Source organism: Protopterus annectens, chromosome 17.part0, assembly GCF_019279795.1.
Source record: "Protopterus annectens isolate FY-2018-M chromosome 17.part0, PAN1.0, whole genome shotgun sequence".
In the NCBI taxonomy this organism is placed as follows: domain Eukaryota; kingdom Metazoa; phylum Chordata; order Ceratodontiformes; family Protopteridae; genus Protopterus; species Protopterus annectens.
This window is the reverse complement of record NC_056751.1, coordinates 654,959,517-654,979,075: the sequence shown is the minus strand read 5'-3', so window position 1 is coordinate 654,979,075 and position 19,559 is coordinate 654,959,517.

Below are 19,559 nucleotides of genomic sequence, written 5' to 3'. Positions count from 1 at the left end.
TAGTGCAAACTTCCTGAGATGCATTGGAATGAATGAGGTAAATCATTATTAAATATATATATATAAATATCACCTAAGATATATTTATTAAGGCTGACCATTATGGCAATGAAGATTTGTGACATGAAGTGAGATATTAACTATGTGTTTATATGATGATGTTATACTGCAATGCTTTGTTGACGTCTGGACCTTTCACTGTTATATTTTGTCTGTATGATACTTTTATATCACTTAAACACCATGAAACTTGAAAAAATTGGCATATACTAGTTCTCTTAGGTCTCACTGACTTGAATTAAAACATGAAACAGTTGTGAAAGTCAGTCAGCATCGATACATAAACAAGAAATCTGCTGTGTAGCTGCTCCCTATGAAAGTTTAAGTAAAATTTCCAAATGACAATAACAGCAAATCAAGCAACTTTATATATCTTAATGAGCAATTTCTAAGTGTGTTAACATTTGCAAACTTGTTTAAACCTACTCGATAAGATAAAATTAAGGCAAAAGAGAAAGTCAAAAACAGCAACATGTAGTATAAAAATGTATTATAATAGCTTCCCACTATAAGGAATGAAGAAACATTATCCAAATAAAAGCACTAGAGAACTTATCCTATTTCTCTACCATTAACTGTTATTTATCTTCAAGTGCCAGATTTCAAGGCAATTGCTAATGGTGGTAATACTTATATAGTGGTAAGTGAATGCCATGGTATAATTCTATTATTGTTTTATATTTTATGCTGTAGATTGTGAACCAAAATGAATTAATTGCAAATTAATCTAATGCCTAATCTTAAAATCTCTGATGCCACTATATTTTAATCACAGTCTGATATATGTATGTATGTATGAGTGTATGTATATAGAGTTAAATAGATAGACAGATAGATAGATAGATAGATAGATAGATAGATAGATAGATAGATATAGACGGATAGATAGATAGATAGATAGATAGACAGATAGATAGATAGATAGATAGATAGATAGATAGATAGATAGATAGATAGATAGATAGATAGATAGACAGACACATCTGTTTGTCTATCAATCTGTCTATCCATCTGTCTATCTATTTATCTGTATCAGTACAGGCTAAAGAAGTTCAATGTATACATTTAGAGTACTTAGTCACAGTGTAAAGGTTCCTCAGAAGCTGCTTAGATTCAATCGTCCTGCAATGTAAGAGTCTGGAAAGTTTTTACATATTCAGTTAGAACAGAAGGCAAACCTTAAATTATACAAATGTGTAAAATCGTCTAGGAGATGATCAAGTACTAACACATCTTAAGACTTAGCTGAAAATGTGTACAACTTCACTGTTGTATCCAGTATATACTCCCTTTCAAATAATTTAAGCACAAAATGTGAGCCAATATACAAGAAGCATTTACAAAGTCGTTATTAGTCCTCTACTGAAGAAATGTATTTGATTAGTTTTATTGCTAAATTACCTATTATCTGTTTAATCAAAGTTCATGAAACACCAGATTACTGGATAATTCGTGTCACGGTACTACAAAAAGTGAATATTTGTGTTTTTGAGTTGAAGTCTGATTCAGATCATATCTACTCACAGAGGGTTTTGTTTGAAGTCCAGTTGGCTTTCCAATTAGCAGGGACATCAACAAATACCCAGACCAGCAGAAACAACTAGAAGGTGCTCCTGACATATTTACAAAGATGCTGGAGGGGACCTAAAAATAAAATAAAAACTACAACACAATACTTCTCTCATCCTTATCCTACAAAGAATGTGAGTAGGCAAGAAAAAAAGGCAAAAAAATCCTTTCTGTGTCAGAATCAATCAGATTAATTAGCCCATTTGAAGACGGATTTCTTTCTTATTATTTTTTAGAAATGTTTTTATTAAAGTATTAAACACAAACTGTGGATTGTAAGCAAATAGAAATAATACTTGGATCCTCCTTAGCCTGAAAAGAGAAGAAAGCAGGATAAAAATGATAAAAGATCATTTTCTGTGACAGGAACAAATTAAGGATTCTACTTGCAAAGGTCTTTCTTTAAAGTCAAAGGTCTTTCTTTAAAGTCTATTTGGCTTTATGACTGGCCAAGACAGCTGCCAGTCACTATATTACAAGGAGTAACAAGAAAATTATTATAATGATGTGGGATAACACATAAAAAATAAACAACAGCACTTACCTCCTGCTTATTTTTAAAACAATGGTTGAAAAGCAAAATACATACATACATACATACATACATACATAACAAATATCACCAATATGTACAAAAGGCTATACAACTGACTGTGACAGCTACCAACCATTATAACACTAGGAACAACAATAAAGTGTTCCCAACATCTTTTCAAAAATGCAAAAAACAAAAACACAAAAAAAAAAACGGGAGGAAGAAAACTCAGAAAAATTCCTTTTATTTAGAAGGAGCAACCAGATTCTGTCCTATGAAATTTTAATAGAAATGCTTTCAAAGACAGATTTGATTATCTGTAGATAGATGAGAAATAAGCTTTTACAGAGACTTTACTGTTATATACTTCAAAAATGACATTGTATTTATAGATATATACATAATCTGTGTGATTGAATAAACTCCATGTAGGTTCCACACAAAGCCAACAAGCAGTGTATACTCGTATGCGATATTGCTTAGCACATAACATTGCACAGCATCGAGCTATGAATATTAATGATGTGTGGTGTGCATAGAAAGGTTTCATGGCTCACCACTCAAACACTAAACTTATGAGAGGACAACAGGAAAGCATGTATTTTCTGAAGGATATGAATTATGGAACAGAAATGCATGTCATTATATATTGACTGCAATCTTCAGTTATTTCTCAATAAACCACCCATTTTGCAAGGAACAGGTCAAATATATGATGCAAATATCTGGTCATTCTACAAAACTGTGAACAGTCTACCTTTTGTGTTTTAATTTCTCTTTTTTCTTTTTCTTTTCTTTTTTTTTTTTTGTTTGCCAGTGTTTGCGTGATGCACCACTTGACATAAACATGTTTAGCTGTGTTACCTGGCTTGCGCAAAGTGCAGCAGTATACAAACTGGAGGAATGGAACACCCAGGTTAAGGACAGGACCCAGACAGACACAAATATAAACTGGATGCATTCAGTTAATAATACTGTGCATCGCACAAACACAGTAAGTGGCATTTTGCTATGATTAACAGGGACACCCTTACAATAACTACCAAGATAGTAGATATCATCTCAATAATCCCATGGCAACAGATGTTAAGTGTAAGTGTGGAGTGCAGATGGTATGGGGTTCTAGTACAGAGTGTGCAAATTTTGTTTTACTGTTGTGATATTACAGATTATAGCAATGAAGTGCAAGAGACATGACTGTTTTTTCAACCTTCTTGTTGTAAAAGCTGCAAGAGTAGGAGAACCGTATATATGGTAAATTTGACTAGCCATTTACACAAGTACCTGTATACCTAATAAGCATGAAATTGCATTGTTAACCACTGTTTCACATTGCTTGCTATTGCATTTACATAGTGCCTGGCATCGCGCACCCTCACCTACAGTGTTTGTGCGATGGTAAGCGATGAGCAACATTTTCAAATGTTGCAAATCCAAAATGTGTGCATGCTCAGTAAGTGTGAGACATGCAATAGACAGTAAACAGCAGAATATAAATTGCATTGGCAGGAAATGCACATTAGACATTGAGTTTGAACTATGGCAGGCATGTCTGGAGTTGCTGGAGAGGGTTTGCTCTTTCAGGTGCAGCGTTGGGGTGTCCAGGAGTTCGAGATATTTGTTGGGCTTCTATTTAGGGAGCATGGGCACACAGTCCTATACACCATCCCTGGCAGTTCATCATGGGTGACAAACTCACCACCCCACTACTGCTACTGGAGGGAGCTACAGGCCTATCCTCTGGGATAAAACTACCTGAGGGGCCATGTAGTGCATGGGTGACAGATGGGGTGCTACCAGGTACTGCACTAGATGTGCTGGGCAATGGTGCTGTAGCCGGTGGAGTGGGGGAAGGTGAATCCTGTGAGACAGTCTACTCTGCATTGCTGTGAGAAAAACAAAAAATAAAAATGTAAACATAAAGAAAAAAAAAGAAGAAAATAAATCCAAAGGAAAAAAATAAAGAAAGAGAGAAAAGGTTGGGGTGAGAGAAAAAAAAGGGAGAAAATTAGTAACTTCATATGTGACATACAAAGTATTGATACAATTATTTTATTCTAGTCTGTTACCTTTACTTTTAACACTACAAACTCCTAAGAACACTACCTGGCTTTTAATAGATGCACAATATACTTCCGATTGCAGTACACAATCGTTAATGTGTGCATACGTTGCATATATGCATAGTCCAAATATACTGATTAAAGTTTACAGTAAGCCAGTGGTGAGATAGCTTTACAGCTCTGATGTTACATTGCTATATTGATGAAACCTTGACAGTGTTATATATTTGGGAAGTGTGGATTTTAAAGGCACAACCTACGTATTTTTACTTTGTAATAATGAACTGTTATTTTGTCCTCTAGAGTAATGCATGCATACTTCCCTATTACAGTTAAGAAATGAATGCTGTATTTGATACAGCTGTATAAGTAACAGATAAATGTGTTGGAACTTTTAACGCTAAAATAACCACACTGTTGGGATGCATACATAACAGATGCATCTTGCATCCATGCTAATCTAGTGGCATGGGTTCACACATTCAGCACCTGGTCTGTGATGGCTGCAAATAAGCATAACACAATAGAATACCATTAAGCATACCAATCCTGACTTTATCCAGCTTTTAACTCTGACAAGTAGTCTCTGTAAATGATACATACACATCTGTGGGGTGCCCCCAGTCCTACATTGCTCGATCCAACAGTCAAGGGTATCCCTATTCCTCATCCTAAGGTATCTGTAGTGGTTCTTACATTGTTCTCCAGTGTGGGGGATACTGTTAGCACTGGTCAGAGCCTGGCCAGACTATTCTATGTCTCTGCCTTGTAATCTGAACCATGATAGTCCCCCCTGCAAAAGCCTGTGCCCATGTTCATTGCCTAGGACACCAGTAGACACTTTGGACTCCTGAACACCCTATCCTTGAGCACAGAATCTCAGAAACTCTCCAAAAATGACCACAGCTCAAGACCAATGTAGAATGATTTTTTTCCCTCCAATTGCAGGTATTGCACTACTAGGAGTGTGCACTTTTTGGATTTGCAACATTTGACAGTGTTGCTTATTGCTTACCATCATGCAAACACATTGCACAAGAGTGCACACTTCTGGGAAATGTGTTTGCACAATGCCCAGTAGTATTAAATGAATGCATCTGGTCTATGTTTCTGGCTGTCTGGGTCATGTCTGCTACCTGGGTTGCTCATCCAGTTTGTCCAGTGCACTCTACGTGCAAACAAAATGCGTGCAGCCAAAGGCATTTGTGTTAAGTGGCACATCACATAAACAGTGCCCTCCCAAAAAACAAAAATGAAAAAAGAATTAGTTAAAATCTGGAAGATCAATTTATTACATATGGAGTAGAAACTGTTAGTACACATGAGATATGACTACATAGGTCTGGATTCCAACTCTCACTACAATGCACAGTCACAAAACAGGAGGGGGAACTTATCCATCTTTGCCCCACAAATACCTTTGCACCAAATACATGACATAACTTCTCACACAACCAAGTGCAACTGAATGTACACTGATATCAAGGCATGGCCTGTTATTGGTAAATGTATTGTATGTTATATTTTTGGATGTAGTGCACTTAGTGATCACGCAACCTGCTATGATTATTCCTTGCAAATATAAAGCCGTGTCCTACTTTTATGTGTTTCTTTGTCATTCATCAGTTACCTGAACAGTACTCAGAGACATGCAGCGTATAAGCCAGTCTGTATCATTTACCTTAAAATGTGAAAGGATATTCTCTGGGGACAATATTATACGCAGTTGCCATCAAAATAATGGAAGGTTGGATGCCACGAGCAAGCACAGACTGCTGTTTTGGAAATGGGGAGCAAAGGTGGGTTCCTGTCATGAAACATGCAAGAATATAATGTTCTTTCAAGGGAGGTTGAGCCAGGATCAGCTGCTGTTATGGCACAAACAAGGCTATGTTGCTCTTGTTACTCTCCTTGTTTTGCATCCTGCCAGTTTGATCTTGTGAGGGTAGTAAAGCTGGAAACTGCTATGTGGCTCATTACTTTCAAACTTCTCTGTTACAATTTCCCATTTGAAACATGCATTGCTAAAATGACGGCATGCAGTGATCATCATTACTTTGGGGAAGTATCAATGTGTGAATCTTTGAGGCCTGAGGCCTACTACTTGCTAATGGACACATAAAAGTTAAATAAGTTTCTGCTGTCAAATGTGACATTATTTTCTGTACAAATCTCCCACCTTGAAGTTGCTTACTGCATCAAGTGGTTAAATACAAGGACATGTCATAATATTATTATACAATATATTATATGTTCAGGACTTACCTTGTAAATGCAGCAGTTGACCCGGTGTTAGTACAGGGCTGACTATGATGCAAGCAGTACAATACATGGGGAGGTAAAGGCTGCGGCTCTTAGTTGAGGTTGGCAGACGTCACGAGGTTCTTGTATTGGGTCCACCCTGTAGCACTGTATAATGTGCATGTCATGTATGTTATGATAAGTTAAATGTGGCATGACAACTCTTCTCTGTCTCAGCCTAGGCCTATTGGCAGCAGCAACAGTATTGTCTGCAGCCAGTAGTAGATAGCAGCAGCAGCTCCTAACATTCTGTTTGTGTTGACTTTCTGTGTCTGTACTACACTACTTTTGAAATTCACAGGAAAAAATAGCAAGGAGTCTAAATGGTTCCTTTATAACTTCTTGAATAGCTCCACCAAATTGCTTGATTAGCATGCAGTTCAGCTACTTATGCTTTAATTAACATCTCTGAAACACAGCCTAGATATATGTAGTCTATTATAATCTACTCCATTATAAAAAGGCAAATGTGTAGCTAGCCAGACTGTTGGTGAGGATTTTTGCTACATGTTCAGCAAAGCAAAATATGTCCCAAGATATTGTTATAGTGGAGCACTGAACTTTGCATTAGTTAGAAGTGTACTGATGGCAAAACCATGTTTGTCAAGCCATTTAAGACATACAGATGATTGACAATACATGAAAATAGTAAGCTGTGTGATAGATATGAACAAATGTTTCAGGGACAGGTCCTTTGAATGCATGTTTAACATTTCCAATGTGTGTTATTAGAAAAATGGCTCATGTGCCTGTTCTTTAGTGTGTAAAGGAGCAAAGAGAAGTTACTGCTATGTCACAAACTAGAATAGACTGTTCTTTTGGGGGTTGCACAGTTAAGTTACTGTTACAGCACATACAAGGACATGTTGCTCCTGCTACTCTCCTTGTTTTGTATCCTGCCTGTTGTTAGTATCTGACATCTGTTGTATGTGTATGTTTTTTTCCAGTTGGTACTACTGACTACCTACATTAACTATGTTATCTGGTAATGGTTACTTTCTAGTTAAGTGATAGTTATGGGCATTACCATTATGTTGTGTTTTAGGACTAAAAATGTCATTGAGGGGCAGACCCCCTGTCAGTGAGGCAGAAAACACAATAATAGTGGATGTGCTACCTCAACATGCTGCTTTTCATCCTGGAGTGAGTCATACCAATACACCAGAAAGGCTGAGGATATGGCAGCAAATTACTGCTAACATAAATGCCGAGCATACTTATGAGCAGCTGCTCCACGGGGCTACTGACATGCTTACATATGCATGGAGGTGCAGCTGCTGTTGCCCAAGACCAGAGGGTAACCAGGGGTGGGCTTGCTGCAGAACCACTTCTCACCCCCAATGAGGAACTTCTGGTGAATCTTCTGACACAGGACAACTCACAGCAGAGTGGCACACAATACGTCACTGATGTGGGTGCAACTCGTTCTCAGTCCCAGGAAGACCTCCCAGGTAGGCTTTCTTATATGACCAGTTCAATAATGCTGTCTAATAAAACAATTGAAATAAAAGCTACTTATGTGTCACTTGTGTTTGTTTTGGGGACAGGGTTTGGAATATTTGTACACTGATAAGCTCAGTTTGGAGTTCTCAGTCACAGTCTTGTTAAAGTAACACGTCATGCTGATTGAGAGGTGTACATGTAACATCTCCTAACTTACTCTTAAATGTGATGATGCTAGCTTTACTGCTTGCTTAACTTATTTCAGGACCATCAGTAATCTAGAAATGTAGGCCTCCTGTAGGTGGTAAGCCAAATCAAGTTATGTCAGTACAGTAGATCAATTTCTTTAAATCTAATGTGTCATTGTAGACCTGTTGTGTGCATTGCTGTACTGTCTGTAATAGTGATAGCACTGTTAATTGTTTAGCATATATTGCAGCATAGTAGTGCAAGTATTAATGTATGCCCATGATTCTCTCTTTTATCACAGGTGATCATGACAATGGGACTGTGGGCCCTGTGCCACCCGATGTCAGTGTCTCATCAGACGATGATGATGATGATGATGGTGGTGGAAAAATTGAGGCACAGTGAGGGGGTGCACAGGTTGAATCTGACACAGTGGTTGACATCCAGCCACACTGTTCTTTTTCCCCAGACACAGCCAGTATGCCTATGCCTACCCAGTCCATTGAGCCCGCAGATATTGGACAGGTGGAGGGCAATGACATTCAGCAGGGAGGTGTGGCTACTGTGGCTTCAGTGCCTGTTGAGTCTGGCTGTAGCCAAAGTGTTGTGAAGGTGCCACACAGGGAGATTGATAGAGGTGCTCAAAGAGGGCCTGCTGGTGGCCAAGGATGAACACAGGATGGCAGCAGATTTCTTCAGCTCCACTAACATAACTACACTGACAGGAAATAATTACTTTAAAATTCAACTAATGTAATAATTTTCTTTCTAAAAATGTTTGGAATATCAGTATCTTGAATAATATCTAAAAAAGAAAAAATTTAAATAATTTTCCTGTCAGAAATCCTCTTGGAAATTTCTCTTTCATCACCTCTGTTCAGAATGAGTTCCAGTAAGGCTAACAGTCAGGATTCCAGCATCAAGAAAGAGCTTCAGTCTTTACTATCAACTATTCAGCAACTAACAACTAAAATGGACAGACTGGATGTTAACATTGATAACTTTATAGAAAAAAACACAAAACAAATGGATTTGTTACATCAAGACTTACAACATCAGAAAGCCCAGATTACAGGTATAGAAGAGACTCTTAATGATATGGACAACAGAATTCAGGAAGAAGAAATTAACATTGAATTCTTATTGAAACAGAACACGCACCTTCAATCCAAACTAGATGACTTGGAAAACAGATCCAGACGCAATAATATAAGGATTTTTGGACTGCCAGAAAATATAGAAGGTAACAACATTACATCCTTTTTAAATACTTGGCTTCCCAAAACTTTAGATCTGTCAGAAGCATTTTCTTTTGGTATTGAAAGAGCCCATAGGTCTTTATCTAATTCTAATATAAATAAAAAGTATCCTAGATCAGTTATTGTAAGATTTTTATCATCTTATGACAAGGAGATGGTATTAAAATCTGCATGGGCTAAAGCACCTATAAAATTAATGAGGCAACTGTGCGTTTTGACAATGACTATTCTTCCTTGGTAATAACAAAAAGAAAAGTTTTTCTGCCATTAATAAGAGAGCTTAAGAAAGCACAGTTCAAAACTCATCTTTTATTTCCTTCCAAACTAAAAATCTTTTTACCGGATGGCCCTAGAATTTTTGAAGACTTGGACTCTGCTTTGCTGTATATTAAAAAAAATAAAATATTAGATAAAATAGAAGATATGGAATGGGCAAGTCCTTCGCTAAAGAGGATGGCAACAGGAACTTCTTGGAAGACTTCAGAGAAGCAAAAAAGACTAAAAAACAAATGACATGTTCTATATTTCTTTGAACTCTTTAATTACAGTTACTACATTTTTAAGAAAGCCACAAATATCTTAAAGATTTATTCAAAGTTATTTTTTTGTGTGCAAAGAACTGATTTTTGTTTTATAAATAATCAAACTTTCTGAGGAACAAATAACCTGATATGAATCAACTTGTTTCTCTTTGTGATAAAGAGACCTAAGGTTAGTAATTTGATACATTTCCTTTCTCTTCTTGTTTTAAATAATGGCATTCTCTTTAAACTAAACATTTAGTGAGGGGTGGGGGAGGGCAGGGAGAGAGGTTTGATGAAAAATATGAAATAAGGGGAAAAATAATTTATTATTTCTTTAAAATTATTTATGCTGTTTAAATACTGTTGCTAAATATTATACCATAACTTAATTGCTTAATACATGATTTCAAATAATATGACATGATATAATTGCAGTTAACTAGAACTAAAGTAGTTGAAAGTAATGTCTCATGTTCTACTTTATTAAAACAAACAGCAAGTAAAATATCTTTGTAGATACTCTTTGTAGGTCCTTTTTTTTTTTTTTTTTTTCTCTCTCTCTTATTTATAAAGTTATATGCTTCTGATAATACTGATATGTGTATGTAATAAGATCTGAATGAGAAAATGAAATGGGGCATATAAAAATAAGTTGTGTTTATGTTAAACAACTGTAGGCTTGGTTTCACTGTCATAGAGACTGTAATGACTTGTAAAGTGCTTCAAGAAGATTTTGCACTGTTTAGATCCATTTGTATTACAAAATGAATGTCAGTCACTTGCTTTTATTAAAATTCCCGCCAGAATGTTATGGGAGACAATCTGGGATGTGGGTTTCCTCGTGAATAGTGTCCTCGAGTCGTTTTAAAAGCTTCAACACTCAGAATACACGCAGAGAAGCTGAAAGCAGCCATTTTGAACTTTGACCCCTGATTTCACACTGACACATTGCAAATTCAAGAAGTAAACTGTTTCAGGAAGTAGAACTGCTGTAAATGTGATTTTGTGATGAAAAACGAACTTTATGGCATCTAAATGTGAGTTTTTCTTTATAATAACTTACTTATTTAAGATATAACTTATAAAACATAATGACTTAATATGCCATGGTAAACAAATAAGATATTTTAGAAGGCATAGAAGGTAAAACACATGTACACTTGTTTTTGAAAGCTTATATGACTGCTGCACTTTAATGTATATAGATGCTTATGATTTAAAGATATATAATGTTATAAATCATTTGCCTTGACTAACAGACAAGTATATGTATCATTATGATTATATTTCAGAAGAAATTGTCATGTGACATATTTTAAAGCTGCAGTTCAGATATATAAAATACAGATGGCTTTCATCACAATGATTTATGTATAACTAGGAATCAATATTGCTGTGCAGTATGTTCTTTTAACTTATGCATGAGAATAATTATTTTATTTAATAGGCAATAATAAATATGAGAAGGAAGCTTTTGGTGCAAGTAATTTAAAGTTTTAAAGCTTTTAACTGTATTACTATAGCAGAAAGTGGGAATACCCTAATATAAGTAATGTCTGAGTCATAATAGCCTAAGATAATAAATGTTATTGAATTCAAATGAGCATAGACATATAATAAGAACTTATTCTTACAAACTTTTATTAAACTACCATATGGATATTCCCTTTTTTTTTTTTTTTTTTTTTTTTTTCTTTTTTCTCTCTCTCTTCTTTGCTCCCATTATCAAGATTGTTAGAATGCTATTTTGATTATGAGTTTATTATATAGAATAGATGTACATAGCAATATTAGTTGTTTCTAAATGTTTTATATGTTTATATGAAGCTGTTATATAAATTGTTTAGCCTTGTTATAGTAGATAATCAAATTAAATGAGGTTAACTTTAGTTAATAAAAGTTAGTATCGAATTAATTTGGTGTCAGCTGAAGTACTGCTGCTTAGGATAGGGGGATAACTTGAGTGGTATTTGCTACTCGAAGTTGGAGTTTTCAACTCCAGGCTGGGTGCAATGTTTAATCCAAACATTATTTTCACCTGATTATCATTGTGTGTATATAGTTTTGACATCCACATCACATTTTATAAACTCATTGTCACTACAAATAAAAGTGAAAATTACACAAAATTCCATAAGATTTTCATTAAATACAGTTATAATTAATGGAACACCTAAAGGAGGAGACATAATAATACTTATTTTAGTAATTGTTATTCTGATTATATGTTTTATATGTTTATAAAAGTTAAATGGTATCTCTAAAAGGAATTTCTTTAAACATTAGTGGATTGAATAACCCATGTAAAAGGGCAAGTTTAATGAGATATATTAATTTGCATAGAGTCAATTTAATATTCCTTCAAGAAACACATCTCCTGAAAAAGGATATAGATAAATTAGCCACTAATAAATATACAGTCTTGGTTAGCTCAGAACACACACAGAAAAAAAGAGGAGTGGCTATCTTATGGAACAAAAATATGCCCATACCTAAAACTATTAAGTCTTATAAAGATGATAAAGGAATATTCTGTATGGTTACAATACAGATTAATGGGAAAATATATACATTAATCAATGTATATTGGATACCAGGAATTGGCATTAATACAGTGAAACACCATCTCAATACGATTATATCATTTTCTATAGGAGATATTATTTTAGCAGGTGATTTTAATTGTATCCTGCATGAAAAAGATACTACTACTATAGGAAAAAGGAAAATTACATCTAATGCAAAACATTTAAAGGATTTTATTAATTTATATCATTTGAATGATATTAATAATCAGATAGATTCTAAATCATTACCATACACTTTTTTTCTAACAGATATAAAACTTATTCAAGAATAGATAGAGTCTTTATTTCTAACCAAATGGTAACAGACTTAATTAATTCCAAAATCATTTCATGTTCTATATCAGATCATAATTCAATTGTCTTTGAATTTATGGTAAAGAGTACTTATAATGTTCAGATCAAAAGAATACCAGCATACTTAACTCAACTAAAGGACTATAAAGATTATATACTTACAGAGGTGCAACATTTCTTAGACTTAAACACTACACCTGATGTCTCCATTATTCACATTTGGGATGCTCTAAAATCATATTTATATGGACAAAGTATCAGATGGTATAATAATAAAAGGAAATCTTGGGACAAGGAATTACTAGATATTCAAAGCAAATTAGACTCATATAAACATAATAATAAAAAAATATTGTGGACAAAAAAGCCATTGAGGAAATAAATAAATTAAATGAGAAATACAAAGAAATTTTAAGCCATAAAGTCAAAATAACATTAGAGAAATATAAGTTTTTGTCTTACTCAATAAGTCCCAAATACTTACATAGACTTAAAAATAAAACAAAAAGGCTGAATAAACAAAATCATATCAAAGAAATTTTCTCTCCAGGGAAAAAGAAGAATGTTTCTAGTTTACCAGAAATATTAGATGAATTTAGAAATCACTTTCATAAAATTAACCACAATAACATTAATATGGATTCTAAAGATAAAATAAAGAAATTTATAACTACAAACATGAACAAAAAACTTAATAAACAACAGACTAAATTAATAGATAAAAATATTTCATATACAGAGGTTATTACACAAATAAACAAACTTAAATCAAAACAAAGCACCTGGTAATGATGGTATTATACCAGAGATTTATAAAATTCTTCCTAAGAGTACTTACTCATTAATACATAGGGTTTTCATTTCAGCTCAAAATGAGTTAACAACTCCCCCATCCTGGCAATACACATTTATTTCACCAATTTTAAAACCCAATAAAGACCCAACCAGATGCACTTCATATAGACCTATTTCATTACTTAATGTTGACTATAAAATGTTTATGAGTAATTTTGCTGACAGATTAAAGACAATCATTCCAGGTATAATAGATATAGATCAGACAGGCTTTATTATAAATAGAAATACTTTTGATAATATAAGGAGAACTTTAACGCTAATTGATTATGCAAACAGGAAAAAGAAAGACTTAACACTTATTAGTCTTGATATAAGTTCAGCATTTGACTCAGTAAGTTGGGACTACTTGTTTATCTTATTGAAATGTACAACTTTCTCTGATGCATTTGTGAATTTAATTGAACATTTATATAAAGGAGCATTGGCTTACATTAAGATAGGAACATATGTCTCACAAAAAATACCCATATTAAAAGGTACAAAACAAGGGTGTCCACTTTCTCCACTATTATTTACTTTAATAATGGAGCCTTGGGCTAATTTGATTAGAAACAGCACTGATATAGAAGGATTTGATATAGATGAAAATACAATATCTAAAATTCAACTTTTTGCAGATGATGTTCTAATTACGTCAGCAGGAACTAACTCTTCTATGCAGTCATTATTTGATAAAATGACAGATTTTAAAAACATCTCTGGTTTGATATTTAATGAAGAAAAAACTAAAATATTACCAATATACACACGAAAAAATGTCCTCACTAATGATTTTCACAAATATATACCCAACTCAGGTCAGATAACTTACTTAGGCATAATATTAACCAAAGATATTAAATCTATTATACATAATAATTATAGTAACTGTCTTCATAATATACAAAATCTTTTCAATAGCTGGAACAATATGTTTTTTACCATGGAAGAGAGACTCACAATTATTAAAATGATAATATTCCCTAAGATATTATACTTAATACAATCAATAATACTCCCACCTACAAAAATGATTATTAAGAAATTAAATTCACAAATGTTAAATTTCTTATGGGCACCTAATAGACCTAGGATTGCATTAAAGAAACATACTAATAGCTGGTCTCAAGGGGGCATTTCATTTCCAGACTTTAATTTATATACTATCTCTTCTATTATAAAAGTTATTACTTTGTTAATAGGTCAGTCATATGTTGCAAAATGGAAAGATTATTGGGAACTAATTAGCATTCACTTCATGAAAATATCATTAATACATAAAAATACTATTGTAAATAACCCCATGTTATGGTTACTAAAAGAATTTTGTACTTCATCTATTACACCAAAATATATAGCTAGTTACCCATTAAATATTATTATTAGATATCGTAATTTTATATTTATGCATCCTAAATATAAGGAATGGAATTTTATCCTATTCCCTATAATGTATACACAAGGTATTATTTTATCATCCACCTCTGAAAGAATTCTTCTAGTCACAGAGAATGATTTAAAGTATTGGTATCAGTTGCTGTCTGACAATAAAGTAAAAAATTTAGACTTCTTAAATCAAGAATTTGATTTGAGAGAAACATGTTGGTTAGAAATTCAGACTTTTAGACAACATCTTATTAATAAACTTGATTTAATGTCTTTAACAGTTAAAGAATCTGTTCCAATACTGATTGATTACTTGATATTAAATTTACAACATAGGGTTTCTGATAAAGGTAAGCTCTCACACATACATAAAATTATTAGAGAAGAAACTCATTACAGTTCAGATACTTATTGGAATTATTTCATTTCCATTAATGGTGAATCACCAAAACAACAAGACAAACAATATATATTGGAATCTGCTTATAAAACTACTTCTTCCATTAATTGGAGACTTTTTACTTGGAAATTTTTACATAGATCTTTCTATACACCTTTAATGATGAATAAAATAAACAATAAAGACAACTTATGTAAGAGATGTAATGTAGAAATAAATGCTGATTGGGCACATATGTTTTATGACTGTATAAAATTGAAGGAATATTGGATGTTAATCAATGATTTTTGCAGGCTCTTTTCACAGATAATTTCATTGTCTCTAAATCACTTATATTATTTAACACTCCTGTTCCTAAAAGTGTTAAAAAAGTTAAACTTCCCTTATTATGGTCTATTCTAGCAGTGGCTAGAAAAATAATAACCAGAAATTGGATTTCAGATACTCCTCCTTCATTTAATGAATTTAAAAATGTTATGACTGAAGTGTGTCATATGGAACTAATGACAATAAAGTCAAGAACTACTAGAAAACGTCTTACTATACTATATGGGATACTTTACAAAACCTGTTAAAAAAGTCTTAGTTTCATTAGTAAGACATTACAGTTTAATCAATTGATTTGATTTGTAGTGGATGTCTCTGTAAATATTTTGGTTGTTTTATCAAATGTTATAACTATTTACATTTTAACTGTTTGTATAAGATTGTTATGATATTTATTTTGTATATTAAAAACAATAAACTTGTTTTTAAAAAAAAAAAGAGGGCCTGCTGTCCCTCCTACACCTGCTGCAGGTGTCTCTTCCCATGTCATTTAACATATGTTTAGGGCCATCATGGAGGCACAGACATGTTCAGAAAGGCACTCCAGACAAATGCTCAGGGTTTTGGATGTGGCACAATCTGACATGTTTGACTGCCTCCACCATGTCACTGATTCACTGGATCAGACGAATGACACATTGGAATGAGGGTGTCTGTGATGGACCAAAAGGTGTCTGTCATGGAACAAGCAGTGTCTGTAGTGAAACATCTGCTGGGAGAGGAACAGCATCCTCATAGGTGTAGGTCAGCCACGAGAGCTGCTGAGAGGCAAAGTGGCCATTCCCGATCATCCTCCCAGAGTGGCAGTACTTCTGCTGGTTCATTGGGGAGTGTGCTGTCTACACCCAGACATGGCAGGCCTTAGGGTCATGATCCTGGGTGTTCCTGTGAAGGGAGCACATCCAGCAGACATCGGTTATGCTCAGGTAGCAGCACTCCACCTGACCTTGGGCATGGAGGTCCAGTGCCACTAGCCAGGGGCAACTGTGATGAGCTGCCACCTCTACCATGCATGGCTCACACCTGGTCAACATACCAAGATGTAGAGCTAGCACTGAGCTTGGCTTTGTTCATGCAGACTCTCACATACCACTTTCACATGGAGAACCACTCCAGACACACACACACAGCCTGCCTACTTCCCTTTCTCCCTCACTCACACTCACTGACCTTTTGTGTCAGCCTAGGCCTTTTCTCTCTTCTCAATTCAGGGATACAAAAGCTTTGTATAAAATAACCAAAGAATATGGCCTCAGGCAATAAAACAACCAGAGTGAAAAAGGGCTATCAGGAACAAAAATAATAGCGCTCCAATTTATTGTAAGCGCTTTCAAGGGTTCATCTCTTCATTAGACAGTTAATGTAATATATTTGAGTTATTGTGTCAAATGTTTCTCATATTATATTATATTGGCATGACTAATCAACAATTTAAAGACAGGATACTTGAACATATGAGGGATATAAGAAATAACAAGGAAAGTAGTGCCCTGGCTATGCACACTAAGAATGAAGGAAGTCAGCATATGTTTAAGTTTCTGGTCTTGGAGATGATTGCAGTTAGGAAAATGGGAGGAGACATGAGAAATATTACTGAGGCGGCTGAACAGTAATGGATTATGTTACTGCGCGCTGATAAAGTGCCAGGTTTGAATAATATGGTCTCCATTAAACCCTTCCTGAAAGCGAGACAGTTGAGACATTAGTGTTATTAATTTATTTATGTTTTGATGTTTACAATTGTTAATATGGTTTTAAATAAGTTAATTGTTTTAAATGATGTAATTAATGTTGATTGAAGTACTATTTAATGTGGTTCTTTTGAGTCATTTTTATCTAAGTCTAATAAAGAGGTGAACCCTTGAAAGCGCTTACTTACAATAAATTGGATATTCTGCTGTGTTACATCCAGTGCTGTTGTTTTTGTTCCTGATACAAAAGCTTTGTGTCTGATGCACAGAGTGCATAGCTAAATTAGAGCCTAATATATCTGCATTTGTGTTGTTGAAATGATCATTGTTCCTATAAATTATATTTGCCTTGCCAAATGATACAGGGAATAACATCAGAATGACAGTACTTGCTAGTGTATTCTCTTGCAAGGGGTGTGAAGTTAAGAATGCAGTGTGTGTCATTACTTTATGACCTCTCTCTCTAATGTTTTCCCGTACATGCATCTGGTGCACATCATATTCAGATCTCAGGATTGTATGACAACACTGTAGTCAAACTCATCAGAACAGTAATACAGTATAATGCTCTCTTTTGCAGGAACCTCACCAACACATGTAGCAGCTGGACAGACCATAGTGCTTTCTCATCAACATAATACAGAGCCTACTAACCATGACATGATGTATGTGGGTAGATTAAAAGACGTCACTTTTATCTGTCTGGTATCGCATTAAATTGTAACTGTCATTCTAAGCCTATTATTTTTGGTTTTAGCACTTGGGTTCAGATCAGTTATCTTACATTACAAAGGTTTGTACTCTATACGCTGGTGGGAGGAGAGGGTAAACTTTGCCCTTCTGAGCTGGGAACTGCTGGTTGAATACTTATTGCGACTGTTGTTCTAAGTCTCTTTGTTATGGTTTAAGCAGTTAGCCTCTAAACCAGTTATTTTACCTTAGGAAGGTTTGTGGTGTGGACTCTTTTGGCAGGGCAAGATAGCCTACACTCTTCTAAGCAGGAACTTGCTGGCTGAAGGCATATTATGTCTCTTATTCTGAAAGTGTCTTAGTTATGGTTTAAGCACTTGTGTTCCAGACTACTTATTTCACACTAGGAAGGTTTGTTGCCTACCTACACTCTTGTTGGAGTATTCTACTGGATAGCTGCTTTATTTAAAATGTTTGTTCTTCTGTTGTAATTGTGATTTTCTGCACTTTGGATTTCTAGGACATCTGCATTTTAGAGCATAGGCTTGATTAAGGCTTGCTAAATCTACACTGTTTGGTATCACTAGGAGCACTAAAACCAGCCCTCTTATATTAAGAAGCCCCTCCCTGAACCCTTGTGACAGAACTGTGCAGCCAAGAATCCATCTGACTTGGGGATTGCTGGAATAAGGCTCACTGTTGCCCTTTTCCTTTTTTCACTTGTTTAAAATGGTTTAACTTCACTTGTATTCCGTCACTTTTTTGTGGTATTTGCACTCAGTTTACCATAGCTGTTCAAAGCTTGCACTGCTTCCCTGTGAGCAACTCACCCTTTCCATCACTAGTAATTGCAGTATATACCTTCCTTAATGGATGGACAGTTTCCAACCATATCTGCAGACAGCCTGATTTACATGGGCATCCTGAGGCAACAGAATAATAGCCTCATGTATTCTGACAACCAGTTACTGCTAAAACAAAGTAATACAATATGTGAGAGCTCTATCTATACTATGAATTTGGAATCAATTCTCTCACATAACAACAAACCAGATAACAAATATGTCCACACACACACAATTCACCTGTTTCACATAACCTCACAAAACATAAACCCACATATGTGGAGGTACTTGCTAGAAACCACATTAAAGATCAGAGACCTCCCAAGTTCAAACCTACTGCACTCAGTCCATACCCAACAGAATCCACTACACAGTGTCTCAGCTAATAAGCCCCTCAGGCAAAACACCTCAAAACCAAATGTCTTGCTCATAAGCTACTACATAGTGAGGCACATAGATGTCCCCCTCACCAGACTGGGCAAGGAGAAGGTCACAGTCTCCTGTCAGGTGCCAGGATCCATCAGATCACACATGCACTCAAGTCTCTCAACAAGTACC